Below are 15,608 nucleotides of genomic sequence, written 5' to 3'. Positions count from 1 at the left end.
ACCCCCAACGTGGGGCTCGAACTCATGACCCAGAGACCAAGTGTCACATTCTCCATTGACCGAACTAGGCAGGCATCCCCTAGTTCTTAAGGAAGCACCCAGTCGTTCACGCAAGTCTTTGTTGAGCATCTTGCTGGGTCTAGCCATGGCTCTAGGCACTGGGGATAGAACAGTGAGAAAGAACAAAGGCAATACCCTTGTCCCCAAGGAGCGCACATGCGTGTAAGTGGCTCATGTAGTAACCACCAGGTGAACGCACCGACCGTCTGATGGTAAGAGTGCTACACGAAGTATATGACTGTGTGTTGGGGAAGGGGATGCTCCGCTTGCAAGAAGATGGTTTATATAGGGCAGAGTCTTTTATTTATTTTTTAATTTTTAAAGTATTATTATTTTTAAGATTAAGTAATCTCTACACCTAACGTAGGGCTCGAGCTCACAACCCCAAGTCCAAGGGTTGCACGCTCCACCCGCTGTGCCAGCCAGGCACGCCTAGGTCAGTCAGAATCTTTTAAAAATAACGTGATGTTTGGGAGAGATTTGAAAGAAGTGAAGGAGGGGCTGTGAAGATATCTGGAGAAGAGTGTTCCATGATGAGAGGAGAGCGAATGCAAGTTTCCTGAGGAGGACTGTGAAGGTCAATGGTCCAGTGGGGCGAGAGCCCAGTGTGTAGGTGGGAACGTGACAGGAGGTGGGTGGGGCAGCTGGGACAGGGGCTGGTAGGCCATCATGGACTCCCCTTGGCTTTCCTTGAGATTGGCAGGCACTGACGGGTTTGAAGACTGACAGGATCTGTCGCTGCTCTGAGGGGAGGAGGCTGAGGTGTGCATGGGTAGGAGCAGGGAGACCAGAGTTAGGAGACTACAGCAATAATCCAGGTGAGTAGACACTGACATGGACCAAGGCGGTACCTTGGAGGTGGTGGGGAGTGACTGGATTCCGGGTCTGTTTTGAATGTAGAGATGATAAGACGTGGAGTGTTACTTGGACATGAGGTATGAGGGAAAAGAAGATGAAGAATCTTTCCAAGATTTTTGATGTATGTGGTGGACAGTTTCAAAAATGGCTCCCAATGATCCCTGCCTCCTGGAATTCATAACTAAGTGCAGTCTCTTCCCCTTGAGTGCAGGCTGCACCTAGCGACTCAGTTCTCAATGAATAGAAGACAGCAAAAGTGATGGGATGTCACTTCCCAAATTAGGTCTCAAACGGACTGTGACTCCTGTCTTGCTTATCCTCTCTCTCTCACTACTCTAAGGAAAATCAGCTGTCATGTTGTAAGCTGCCCTAGGGGAGATCCATGAGGCAATGGACCAGTCTTCAGTCAGTGTCTTTAGACAGTGCCCGGCAAGAGTGTGAGTCCTGTCAACAGGAAGTGAGCTTGGAAGCACATTCCCAGCCCCCAGTCAGCCCTTGAGTTGACAGCAGCTGTGGCTGACACCTGACCTCACCTGAGCCAGAGGACCCAGTTAGGCTGCACTCAGATTCCTGACCCAGATAAACCGTGAGAAAATGTTTGTTGTTTTAAGCTGTGAATTGTGGAGTAGTTTTTTTATGCAGCAATGGAAAACTAGTACAGCATGTTAGAGCATTTATACTTTAAAAGCAGGGATAGAAAGAATGAAGCATGCTGTAAAATGTTTCTTCCCTTTGTAACCCCCCTGCCCGCCAAGGTGGAGAAGGTGGAGCTGGGCTGAGAAGGAAAGGAGCAGAGCTCAGGAGAACTTAGGAGAGTGGGACGCAGGACCCCTCATTCTCCCCCTCTAGGGAGGTGGGATGAGTGCCCCCCCAAGGTCTCCTATTCAGCTGCCCCAGCTCTTGTCCTGAGACCCCTCCCTGGGGGCTGTGGTGTGGACAGTTGTGTGCAGGGCAGGTGCCCAGGGAACGGAGGCATGTGGAGCTCCTCAGACCTCCACGGCTCCTCTCAGGCCGAGTTCCTCCAGAGGGGAGGGGCCGACAGAGACTGAAGTTCCCGCAGTGCCAGGTAGGGAGCAGCTGTGGGAAGCACGTCCATGTGTCTGTTCAGTCAGTCAGTGCAGGTTTTCCGAGTGTCTACTCGTGCCAGCACCTGTGCTCTGCCTGGGGAAGAGGGGAGGGGGGATCGATGTTCAGCTCTGTGAGATCAGACACTGCCCTCTCCCTGGGCCCTAATCCCCTGTACTGTTCCTCAGACATCTTTTGCAAACCCTTGATCCAGTCCCGTTTCCCCCCTTATCACACCTGAGATGGAGCTTCTAAGAGGGTTCCAGGAAATTCCTGGGGAGGTGAGAGGTGTGTGTCTTTCTCTTACCTCCAGATGCACCTTGGCCCCACTTGACCTAGTGGGCCCTTCTTTGACTGACTCCTCCTGACCTTTGCCTGCACCTGGGCCAGGCTGTGGCCACCACCTTGTCTTCCTTCCCTGAGCCTCCTCTCAACTTTCAGTCAGGCCCTCTGCTTCCTGCAGAATGGAGGGTCGAGACCTCCGTCACCAGCAGCACCTTGTGGCATAGGAGGAGGGCCACAAAAGGAAGGGTGGGCAACAGAAGCCATCAGAGGGCATGAGAGTCCATACTCCAGGGTCTTCACTTTCCCATCATTAGTGATAACTGTTCGTTCGTCCTGCACTGTGCTCTGCCTGGCACAGAAGCCTGAGGCAGCCACTCAGCCAGGCAAACACACATCATCTCACCCCGCTGGGCTGGGCCTTATCTAGAAGAGAGGAGAGCAGCCTTAGTCATTTAATTATCTTGTACTATCTTGTTTGCTCCCCAGCGTAGTCCTATGACATGGGTATTATTATCTCCAGGTTGGTGAGAAAATTCAGGCTCAGAAATGTTAGGAAACTTTCCAGGCTCACAAAGCAGTAAGAGGTCCAAACCATGTCTGCGAAATACGATGCTGATCACTGCTGCCCTCTAGATCAAGAAAGGACAGGATATCCAGACATCCGGGGGGAATAGGAGCATAACGCCGCATCAGGCACAGTAGTGTTTGTCTACACTGGTGGTAAGTGGAGTATAGACGTGTTTCTGTTGGGAGAGTTTCAAAGCTGCACTGCTCAGCATGGGATTTGGGTTCAACAGAATCTGAGGAAATACTAAAACACCCCCTGGCAAGAAGCCATTCTTAAAGAACGAAGAGGTCATTCAAGGGAACATAGACCCCCTGGCTTAGGGATCTCAGACATTACCTCATCCTCCCACCGCCCAGGTCCTGAAATCCACTGTGTGGGTAGATGAGACCTAAAAGGAAGTGTGGCACACCCTAAGTAGGAGATCTCTCTGGGGGGTTGGATCGGGTGTACTTCATTTCTAATAGATATTTAGCTTCTAATATATGTATTTATATAATTTTTGGATTGTGTGTGTGTGTATGTGAGAGAGAGAGGGGGAGAGAAGGAGCAGGTTTTACTTTCATAATTTAAAATTTCATGACTTAGGGAAGAAAGTTTTAAGGAAAGATGATGGTGCCTTCTTCAGTAAGTCATGGAGGTCTTGCCATTGGCTACTTCTCAGACTTATCCAGATAAGAAACCAAGAATGTCATTTTTGCAGTGGCCTCCTGCCACCCATCTTGTTCTACCCGACAGGTGAACACAGTGTCCTCTTGGTTAGCTCTGTCCACCAGGATCGAGCTCTGCACAGTGTACAGTCCATCACGGCTCCTGGTGGGGGTGAGGGTCTTGTCTACCTGGGAGACATTTCCATTCTTCAGCCAGGTCAGTTGTATGTCCTGGGGGTAGAACTTCTTTGCCTTGCAGGTGACACTTATCTGTTCTTTGGGGTGGGGTGTTCAAAAATCCCACCTGGGCGGTGGGAGGATGAGGTAATAGGACAAAGGCTCAGACTCCATGAAACAATCAGATCCACCTTGCTTATTACTCGGGGGCCATTTAGTTAGCACCTACTTAGCATGGGGCAATCCCTTGCACATAGTAGGTGCTTAATAGCTGGAAGATCCTATTATTATTTAGGCCTGTTCACCAAAGTAAATCTGGGGATAACTGTTCTCCAAAGCTAGGTCAAAGCTTGACCACGTGTGGTGTCACCTGCCTAGTATAGTCTTAGATAAATCAGCATTCTTTTGAAGAGGATAATGTAGGTTTAGGTGATTCACATCACGGGTGACATAAGAGGAGAAGTCCTGTAGAGTCAGGACCATCTCAGTGGTACTGGAGATTTTGTAGGCATTGCTGTTCTTCATCTGGACAATGTGGGTCTGGAGGGATGAGATTTCCTTCCCATTTTTGAACCACTGCAGGGTGATATCTTTGGGAAAGAAGCCATAGGACATGCAGCTGAAATTCACGGTTTGCCCAGTTAGGGCCCTCTCCAAGGGGCCTAATACCACAGGCAGAGAGGGTGGGGCTACAAAAAGGAAGAATAATATACAGTTAATGTTGGTAAGCCAGGCAGTATTACATGTGCTTTATATAATTTTAATTCTGACAACTCTGTGATTAGGTATGATAATGTTCATTCTATGCACAAGGAAATGGAGGCTGATAGAGTCAAGGAACATACTAACAATGGGCAGAGCTAGAATGCAGGTTTCTCTGATCACATAGCTTATACTCTTTTCTTAGGCCACATTGTTTCTCTGTTCAGAAACCATATTTCTATATCTTTCTCACTTTTGGTATTGATTAGTCCTGCAACTCATTCTCATTTAATAAAATTTAGACAACTATGAATAGAGGGGAACTTTCTTAACTGATAAGTATCTACCAAAATCTTAAAACAGCATGTCATCTCTAATGTGCAACTTTAGAAAAATATCCTTTAGATTGAGCAACAGGACCCCTGCTCTGACTGCATCTGTTCAACAATGTAGTGGCGATCCTGGCCAATGCAATGAGACAAGAAACAATAATGAATAAGTAGTAATTGGGAATGAAGAAAAAATGTAATGTAAACAGAGAATACAAGTCAATTTGTTAACGTAAAGACTAATGGATTGGAAAACCCACATATACACGGGAATTTGGAGATCAGTGAAAAAAGTGAACCAGGCAACATGTAGTGTTGAGGAAGTTATCTTTTTATAATTCTCATTAAGCACAGAAATAAATTCCAAACAGATTATATTCTTACATCTAAAACTTGATAAAATTATTAGAGGAAAAAATAAAAGAATGTCTTTGAGATGAGAAAGAACTTTAAGATCCTAAAAAAGCCCCACAGATTTGTAAAGTCAATTTTAAAGGTTTGTAAAGGTGACTGTAACAATGATGAAAATTATATATGATGAGAAACATCATAAGCAAAATTTAAAGACAAACAATAAATAGGGAAGAGAAAGGAAATAATAAATTTAAGAGTAGAAGTTAATGTAACAGAAAACAAGCATGAAAGAGAGATGTTTGACAAAACCAAAAGTTAATTCTTTGAAAATTGTAATCTTCTGGTGAAGATAAGAAAGGGAGAGAGAGGAATGAGGTAAGGAAGAGGGAGGAATGAAGAGAGAGAGGGAGGGAGAGGAATGCAGTCAATACCAGAGTGAAAAGGGGGCATTACTATAGATCACGCAGATATTAAAATGATGAAAAGAGAGTATCATGAACAGCTTTGCCAATATAAAATGTAAAATTTAGAAGAAATGGAAACTACCTGGAAAATGTAATTTATCAAAACTGAATAAAGGGCACCTGGGTGGCTCAGTCGGTTAAGTCTGACTCTTCTTTTTTCTTCTTTTTTTAAGATTTTATTTATTTATTCGACAGAGATAGAGACAGCCAGTGAGAGAGGGAGCACAAGCAGGGGGAGTGGGAGAGGAAGAAGCAGGCTCCCAGCAGCTCCCAGCAGAGCAGGGAGCCTGATGTGGGGCTCGATCCCAGGACCCTGGGGTCATGCCCTGGGCCAAAGGCAGACGCTTAACGACTGAGCCACCCAGGCGCCCCAAGTCTGACTCTTGATTTCGGCTCAAGTCGTGATCTCAGGGTCCTGGAGTCAAGCCCTACATTGGGCTTCACACTCAGTGGGGAGTCTGCTTGAGGATTTTCTCTCTCCCTCTGCCCTTTCCCCAGCTTGTGTACTCTCTCTCTCCAAAATAAATAAATGAAATCTTTAAAAAAACTGAATAAAAATAGGATATGAGGAGTCCCCAAACCATTAAAGATACTGAATTAGTAATTTAAAAAATCCCCCTATAGTGAAAACTTTAGATCTAGATGCTTTCATAGTCAATATCTGCCAAACACTCAACTGGTATGATTTCAATCTTACGCAAGCTGTTCTAGAGAATAGGAAAAGAAGGTACTCTTTCCAACTAATTTTTTGAAGCTAGCATAACCTCAATAGCAAAACTCCAGCAAGGATAATATAAAGAAGGAAAATCCTAGATCATTCTCACTTACGAATATAGATATAAAAATCCCAAACAGAACTTTGGCAAATGAGGGGCGCCTGGGTGGCACAGCGGTTAAAGCGTCTGCCTTCGGCTCAGGGCGTGATCCCGGCGTTATGGGATCGAGCCCCACATCAGGCTCCTCCGCTGTGAGCCTGCTTCTTCCTCTCCCACTCCCCCTGCTTGTGTTCCCTCTCTCGCTGGCTGTCTCTATCTCTGTCGAATGGATAAATAAAATCTTTAAAAAAAAAAAAAACTTTGGCAAATGAAATAGTGCACTATCACCAAGTTAGTTTTATTCCAGGAATGGAGAATTAAATTAATATTAGAAAATCAAATCATACAATTCATTGCATTTACAAATTGAAAGAAAGACAAAAGAAACCATATGATCCTCTTAATCGATACAGGAAAAACATTAAAATATCAATATTCATCTTTAAAAATTCTTAGCAAACTGAAAATAGAAGCAAATTATTTAATCTGATAATCTATTAGATTGAACCATATGCAATTATTATTTTTGTCCCATGCAAAATGGTGGAATATTGGCAATATCATGTGGTTCATCCTAGTTTAAAAAATATAATGAGCATCATACTTAGTGTGAAACACTGGAAGCTTTGCATCAACATAATCATGCTTGCTACCACAACTTCAATTTAATGTTTTGTCAGAGATTCTGGATTGCTAATTAAGTCACAAGGATATATAAAAGGCATAAGGTTAGGATGGAATACACTAAATTGTTACCATGGTACTGTATTACATCATTATGCATCGAGAAAGTAAAAAAGAATCTATAAGGCATTTTTAGAAATAATATGAAAATTTAGCAAGCTTGCTAGATACAAAATCAATACACACAAAATAATTGTAACAAACATTAGAAAATGAAAGAAATTTCAAATGATACCATTTTGTAATAGCATCCCATATATTATACAGGAATCAATCTAACAGGAAATGTGGGTGTCCTGCAATGAGACCCCTAGGGCTGGGGAGGCACCAGCTGTGTAGGGAGGAGAGCAAGGTCTCTCTACACCTGTGTCTGGCAGAACTGGCATGAGACAAGAGACAGTCCTTGCCTGCTGCTGGGATAATCAAGTTTTGGCTGAACCTTTGAGCACACACCCACTGAGAGAGCGATGGGCCAGAACACACAGACTATAGTGTTTGGATAGATGAATAAGGAACTGTGTTTTGGCCCCTGACCAGCACAATGTTCTGTAGCTCCGGCTGGGGGTATGTTTCATTGGCAAGCTACAATTACGGGACCTAATGACAGCCCATGTCAAGGCGGTATGTTCTTTTAAAATTTAATTTAGTTTATTTATTTGAGAGAGAGAGAGAGAGCACAAGTGGAGGGGGGTGAGGGGCAGAGGGAGAGGGAGAAGCAGACTCCCTGCTGAGCAGGGAGCCTATTGAGGCTCCATCCCTGGACCCCGAGCCGAAGGCAGACATTTCTTTTTTTTTTTTTTTTATTTTATTTTATTTTTTTTATTAATAATGATTTTTTATTATATTATGTTAGTCACCATACAGTACATCCCCGGTTTTCGATGTAAGGCTCGATGATTCATTAGTTGTGTATAACACCCAGTGCACCATGCAATATGTGCCCTCCTTACTACCCATCACCGGTCTATCCCATTCCCCCACCCCCCTCCCCTCTGTAGCCCTCAGTTTGTTTCTCATAGTCCATAGTCTCTCATGTTTCATTCCCCCTTCTGATTACCCCCCCTTTCTTTATCCCTTTCTTCCCCTACTGATCATTCTAGTTCTTATGTTCCATAGATGAGAGAAATCATATGATAGTTGTCTTTCTCTGCTTGACTTATTTCACTAAGCATTATCTCCTCCAGTGCCGTCCATGTTGTAGCAAATGTTGAGAACTCATTCTTTCTGATTGCTGAGTAATATTCCATTGTATATATGGACCACAACTTCTTAATCCAGTCATCTGTTGCAGGGCATCTCGGCTCCTTCCACGATTTAGCTATTGTGGACATTGCTTGAAGGCAGACATTTCTGATTGAACCTCCCAGGTCCCCAAAGTCGTATGTTCTTTTGACAGTTCATTGTCCTACACACTACCGCTTCAAACCACCTAACATTGCATTTACAAGAATTTATCATCTGAATAATAATAGTAATGATAGCATTTGTCTCGATACTCTAAGATCAATATTCTTACTTTTACCCATCTGTTCACTGTTATGTGACTGGTTCAAACCCAGATGACCCCCTAGTGCCAGAGATCGCACGGATCTATAACACGGACAGAGAGAAGTACAACAGCAGAGTATTTCCTATCTCGGGAGTGGACTCAGGTGTATGCCATGTGACGCTACCTGCTTTATAGCCGGAGTGAACTTTAAATCACTGTCCCTTTTCTGCTTTTCTTGTCTGGCTGCTTCTCCATCAGACCTCACTTAAAAAAAATTTTTTTTATTATGATATGTTAGTTACCATACAGTACATCATTGGTTTTTGATGCAGAGTTCCATGATCCATTGTTTGCATATAACGCCCAGTGCTCCGTGTAATACGTGTTTTTGTTTACCTCCCTCTATTCATTCACATGCTCATCTGAGAAGACTTAGGTTCTTCCAGCCTCTGACAATAACTGCTTTAGGAAACCATGAAGTAGTGACAAGAGCACAGGATTCAGAATTGTTTTAAACATGGAGCATGTGTATTATGTGGCACTAACTTGGTTATGAGACTCAAACCATTCTTCGGGACTCTCACATGCTGAAGGAACCATCTGAGGGAGAGGGAGGGGCTTACTCGGTTGTCACATCAAAGGGAGCCGCATTTTTCTTTTCTTTTCTTTTTTTTTTTAAAGATTATTTATTTATTTATTCGACAGAGACAGAGACAGCCAGCGAGAGAGGGAACACAAGCAGGGGGAGTGGGAGAGGAAGAAGCAGGCTCATAGCGGAGGAGCCTGATGTGGGGCTCGATCCCGGAACGCCGCGAAGCCGCATTTTTCTAGCATCGGTTCTTGTTTAAGCCTTCCACTGTTAGGGATTTGAAGCTGCATGATGTACTTTATGCCCATAACTGATGTGGCTGGAGAACTGGTATTGAATTTATAGCATCAGCAGAACAGAAAGTGTGATGTATTCTAAGCATGTCTGAAGGAATGATCTGTTGTTCTACAGAGAATAGAAATTGGAAGTCAGACACCCGTTGCAAAATAGGGTCTCAAACATTTCGTAATTTTCATGTAAATTGTTAAAAGGCTTGGAGCTATGAGTTTATCTTCCGGTACACTGTTTAATATAGCACTAAGTGACACCAGCTGTCAGTGGGTTTAGTGGTTGACTAATAGCTCTGCTAGTAACTGGCTTTTCTTCAATAAAGTTGCGCCCCCTGTGCCACCCCCCACCCAGAAAAGAATGCCAACAACCAAGCTTTACTCAATAACATAGAAGACCTAAATGAATGAAAAGGTGTATCTTGCTCATTGATGGAAAGATGATATTGTCCAGATATGTATGATGTTGCCAAGAGATATATATTTAGACATCTATCAAGATATAAACATTTCAGTTCCTAATTGATAGTGCAATTCCAGTGAAAAGTCTAGAAAGTGTGTGTGTGCTGAACTTAGCAAAGCTATTCTAAACTTTTCATGTCAATGAAAAAGGCCAAGCATAGCCAAGAAGAGAATAGGGTGGGATCACTTGTTTTATCATGCAGAACTTACAATAGAGCTGTAGTTCTTAAGATAATGGTTATTAGTGGAGAGATGAACAAAAAACCCCCAAAACATTGGAACAAATTACAAAGCCTCTAATCAGACCTACTCATATATGGAAGCTTGATTTTTTTCCTTTTTTTAGTAAATGTTTAATAAAAGGATCATGGGCCTATCATCATGTGTTGGTTAGAACAAACAGTAAATTATTTTGGCAGCTTTTTTCCATAATAATATTTTTATTGTATTACGTTATTCACCATGCAGTACATCCCTGGTTTTTGATGTAAAGTTCGGTGATTCATTAGTTGCGTATAACACCCAGTGCACCATGCGATACATGCCCTCCTTACTACCCATCACCAGTCTATCCCATTCCCCCACCCCCCTTCCCCTCTGAAGCCCTCAGTTTGAATGTTTGTTCGGTTAGATGCATTCAATGCATTTTCGACTTAGGGTATTTTCAACTTATGATGGGTTTATTGGGATGTAACACCACTGTAAGTCAAGGAAGATCGGTCTTTTTTTAAAAAAGACTTTATTTATTTATTGGACAGAGATAGAGACAGCCAGCGAGAGGGAACACAAGCAGGGGGAGTGGGAGAGGAAGAAGCAGGCTCATAGCGGAGGAGCCTGATGTGGGGCTCGATCCCACAACGCCAGGATCACGCCCTGAGCCAAAGGCAGACGCCTAACCGCTGTGCCACCCAGGCGCCCCTGATCTTCCTAGTTCTTATGTTCCATAGATGAGAAAAACCATATGATGATTGTCTTTCTCTGCTTGACTTATTTCACTTAGCATTATCTTAGCCAATGCCGTCCATGTTGCAGCAAATGTTGAGAAATCGTTCTTTTTGATAGCTGAGTAATATTCCATTGTATATATTTTTGTTTTTCTAATTCTTTGAGGTGAAAAGTTAGGCTTTTGATTTGAGATCTTTCTTCTTTTTTTGATGTACACATTTACCACCATAAACTTCCCTTTTAGCACTGCTTTCACTGTATCCCCTATGTTTTGATACGTTGTGTTTTTGTTTTTATTTGTTTTATTTATTTATTTATTTATTTATTTATTTATTTATTTATTTATTTATTTATGAGAGAGAGAATGAGCATGAGTGGAGGGAGGGGGCAGAGGGAGAGGGAGAGAGAATCCTTAAGCAGAGTCCCTGCTGGGCAAGGAGCCTGATGGAGGGCTCAATCCCAAGACCCTGAGATCATGACCTGAACCAAAGTCAGTTGTGGGAACCAACTGAGTTGATGGTTCAACCAACTGAGCCACCCAGGTGCCCCTGTTTTTATTTGTCTTAAGGCATTTTCTAATTTACCTTGTGATTTCTTCTTTGGCCCTTGGTTGTTTAAGATTGTGTTGTTTGATTTCTACATATTTTTTATTTTCCTATTTTTCTTCTATTGATTTCTAACTACATCCCACTGTAATCAGAAAATATACTTTCTATAATTTCCATCTTTTAAAATTTGTTAAGACTTATTCTGTGGCCTAATATATGGTCTGTCTTGGAGAATGTTCCATGTGCGCTTGAGAAGAATGTATATTCTGTTGTTGTTGGGTGGAATGTTCTGTATATGTCTGTTAAGTTCAGTTGGTCTGTAGTGTTATTCAGTTCCTCTATTTCCTCATTAATCTTCTGATTGTTCATCCATTATTGAAAGTGGGGTATTGAAATCTCCTTCTATTATTGTGTTTCTGTCTATTTCTCCCTTCAATTCTGCCAATATTTGCTTCAAAAATTTAAAGATCTGATGTGTGGTGCATAAATATTTTTATATAGTTTTGGTTGAATCAACCCTTTTATTATTATGTAATGTCCTTTTTGTCAGTTGTATCAGGTTTTTATTTAAAGTCCATTTTATCTGATATTAGAATAGCCACAACTGCTCTCTTTTGGTTACCATTTACATGGAACATTGTTTTCCCCTTCTTTCACTTTCAGCCTATGGATGTTCTTAGATGTAAAGCGAGTATCTCATAATTAGCATATAGTTGGATTCTCCCTTTTCTTTTACTTTTTTTTTTTTTTTTAAAGTAGGCTCCCTAGTGCAGGGCTTGAACACAAAATCCTGAGATCAAGACCTGAGCTGAGATCAAGAGTCAGACACTCAACTCAGTAAGGCAACCGAGCCACCTAGACACCCCCTTTTTAAATCAGTTTAGCCAATCTGTATCTTTTTATTGGGGGAACTTAATCCATTTACATTCACAGTGATTACTAATGGGGAAGGACTTACTGTAGATATTTTGTTAATTGTTTCCTGTATGTCTTGTACCTGCTTTACTCTTTCTTTCCTCTCTTACTGCCTTCTTTTGCTTTTCATTGATTTTTTTTGTAGTGGCATGCTTTGATTCTTTTCTCATGTTGCTTTGTCTGTGTTTATAGATTTTTTTCTTTGTGGTTACCATTGTAAAAATACCTTAAAGTTATAACAGCCCATTCAAAACTGATAACAACTTAATTTCAGTTGCATACAGAAATGCCACTACTTACATCTCCACCACCCCAACTTTGTTATTGACGTCATAAATTACAAGAATTAAAAGTGCACTTATGCACCAACATTACAACAATACGGGTTACTATATTTGTGCATGTATTTCCCTTTACTGGAGAACTTTACATTTTTTGTACAGCTTAATTTTTCTGTCCAGCATCCTTTCATTTAACCTTGAAGGATACCCTTTAGTATTCTTGTAGGGCAGCTGTAGTGGTAATGAACTCTTTCTACTTTGGTTTAACTGGGAAAGTCTTAATTTCTCTTTCAATTTTGAGGGACAGTTTTGTCGGATAGACTATTCTTGTTTGACAGTTTTTCTTTTGCCAATTTGACTATATCATTCCAGTGCCTTCCGGGCTGCATGGATTTGGCCAAGAAATTCACTAATAATCTTATAGAAGCTTCCTTGTATGTAATGAGTTGTTTTTTCTCTCGATGCTTTCAAGTTCCTCTCTTTGTCTTTGCCTTTCAATTGTTTAGTTATAATGTGTTTCCGTGTGGGTATTTTTGAATTTATCCTGGTTGGAATTATTTGACTTTGTATATCCATTTCTTTCCTCAGATTTGAAAAAAAAAATTTTTCCCCAAGTAAGTTCTCAGCTCCTTCTCTCTCTCTTCTTCTGGGATCCCCATAATACGTATATTGGTCGGTTTGGTGATGCCTTGTAAGTCCCTTAGGTTGTCTTCATTTCCTTATTCTTTTTTCTTTTTGCTCCTCTGACTCAATAATTTCAAATGAATCGTGTTCAAGTTCTCTGATTTTTTCTCCTACCCGATCAAGTCTGCTGTTTAACCCCTCTGATAAATATTAAATCCACTATTGTATTTTTCAGCTCCAGAATTTCCGTTAGGTTCTTTCTTACAGTTTCTTTTTGTTGATAGTCTCATTTCGTTCATGTGTTGTTTTCCTGATTTCATTTTGTAGCTATCCGTGTTCTCTTTTAGTACTTCGAGTAGCTTTAACATAGTTGTTTTGAATTATTTGGCAGGAAGTACAGTGATCTGAGTTTCTTTAGGGTTGACTTCTGGAGTTTTATATTTTTCATTTCATTGAGCCATGTTTTTCTGATTCTTTTTTTTCTCTTTTTTGTTTTGTTTTGTTAGATTTGGGCATTTGGAAAAAACCATGTTTGCATCCTACCCCAGATTCATTTGTTGAATTCCCCAAAGGTGATGGTGTTAGTAGGTGGAGACTTTATTATTTTTTTTTAAAGATTTTATTTATTTATTTGACAGAGAGAGACAGCCAGCGAGAGAGGGAACACAAGCAGGGGGAGTGGGAGAGGAAGAAGCAGGCTCCTAGCGGAGGAGCCTGATGTGGGGCTCGATCCCAGAACGCTGGGATCACGCCCTGAGCCAAAGGCAGACGCTTAACGACTGTGCCACCCAGGTGCCCCAGCAGGTGGAGACTTTAGGATGTACTTAGGTCATGAGAGTGGATCCCTTATGAATGAGATTAATGCCTTATAAAAGAGACCCAGAGAGCTCTGCAGACCCTTTTGCCATGTGAAGATAAAATGAGAAATTTGTGATCCAGAAGAGAGCCCTCACTTGATCGTGCTGGTGCCATGATCTTGAACTTCCAGACTCTAAAACTATGAGAAATAAACTTCTGTTATTTATAAGCTACTCAGTTTGTGTTTTTGTTATAGCAGCCTGAATGGACTAAGATCACTACCTTTTAATGAACTGGCTTAGTGCAGGGGAATACCTTCCTCAGTCAGCCTGGCTAACAGTTCTGGGACCTTTCAAGTCTTTTCTGGGGATGTGACTTCTCTGGGGGTGTGTGTTTGTGTTTTACAGAATTTTTAAAAAATGTAACTATCCATGAAGATGTATGGGGTAGGAGCTTATGTTTTTTTTATTATTATTATATGTTAGCTTTTGATGTAGTGTTCCATGATTCATTGTTTGCGCATAACACCCAGTGCTCCATGCAATATGTGCCCTCTATAATACCCTTCACCAGGCTAGCCCATCCCCCCACCTCCCTCCTCTCTAAAACCCTCAGTTTGTTTCCTGGACTCCATAATCGCTCATGGTTCATCTCCTCCTCTGTTATCCACCCCCCCTTCATTTTTCCCTTCCTTCTCCTAATGATCTCCCTGTTATTTCTTATTTCCACAAATAAGTGAAACCATATGAAAATTCTTTCTCTGCTTGACTTATTTCACTTAGCATAATCTCCTCCAGTTCCATCCATGTTGATGCAAATGTTGTGTGATCATCCTTTCTGATGGAGCTTATGTGTTTTATCCTAATGCTATAATCTTCTAAAAATCAATTTTTAAAAATTTATTTATATATATATTTTTAAGCTCAATTAAGCAACATATAGTACATCATTAGTTTTTGATGTAGTGTTCAGTGATTCATTAGTTGCATATAACACAGTGCTCATCACATCACATGTCGTCCTTAATACCCATTACCCCGTTACCCCATCCCCCAACCCCCCTTCTACAACCCTCAGTTTTTTCCTGAGTCCAGAGTCTCTCATGGTTTGTCTCCCTCTCTGATTTCTTCCCATTCAGTTTTCCACCCCTTCCCTTATGGTCCTCTGTGCTATTCCTTAAATTCCACATATAAGTGAAACCATATGATAATTGTCTTTCTCTGCTTGACTTAGTTCACTTAGCATAATCCCTCCAGTTCCATCCATATCACTGCAAATGGTACGTATTCGTCCTTTCTCATGGCTAAGTAATATTCCATTGTATATATGGACCACATCTTTATCCATTCATCTGTTGAAGGACATCTCAGCTCCTTCCACAGTTTGGCTATTGTGGACATTGCTGCTCTGAACATTGGGGTGGATATGTCCCTTCTTTTCACTACATCTGTATCTTTGGGGTGAATACCTAGTAGTGCAATTGCTGGTTCATAGGGTAGCTCTATTTTTAACTTTTTGAGGAACCTCCATACTGTTTTCCAGATTGGCTGTACCAGCTTACATTCCTACCAACAGTGCAAGAGGGTTCCCCTTTCTCCACATCCTTGGCAACATTTGTTGTTCCCCATCTTGCTAATTTTAGCCATTCTGACTGGTGTGAGG

Source organism: Ursus maritimus, unplaced genomic scaffold (assembly GCF_017311325.1).
Source record: "Ursus maritimus isolate PB19 unplaced genomic scaffold, ASM1731132v1 scaffold_22, whole genome shotgun sequence".
Lineage (NCBI taxonomy): Eukaryota > Metazoa > Chordata > Mammalia > Carnivora > Ursidae > Ursus > Ursus maritimus.
Note: the sequence above shows the minus strand (reverse complement) of the source record.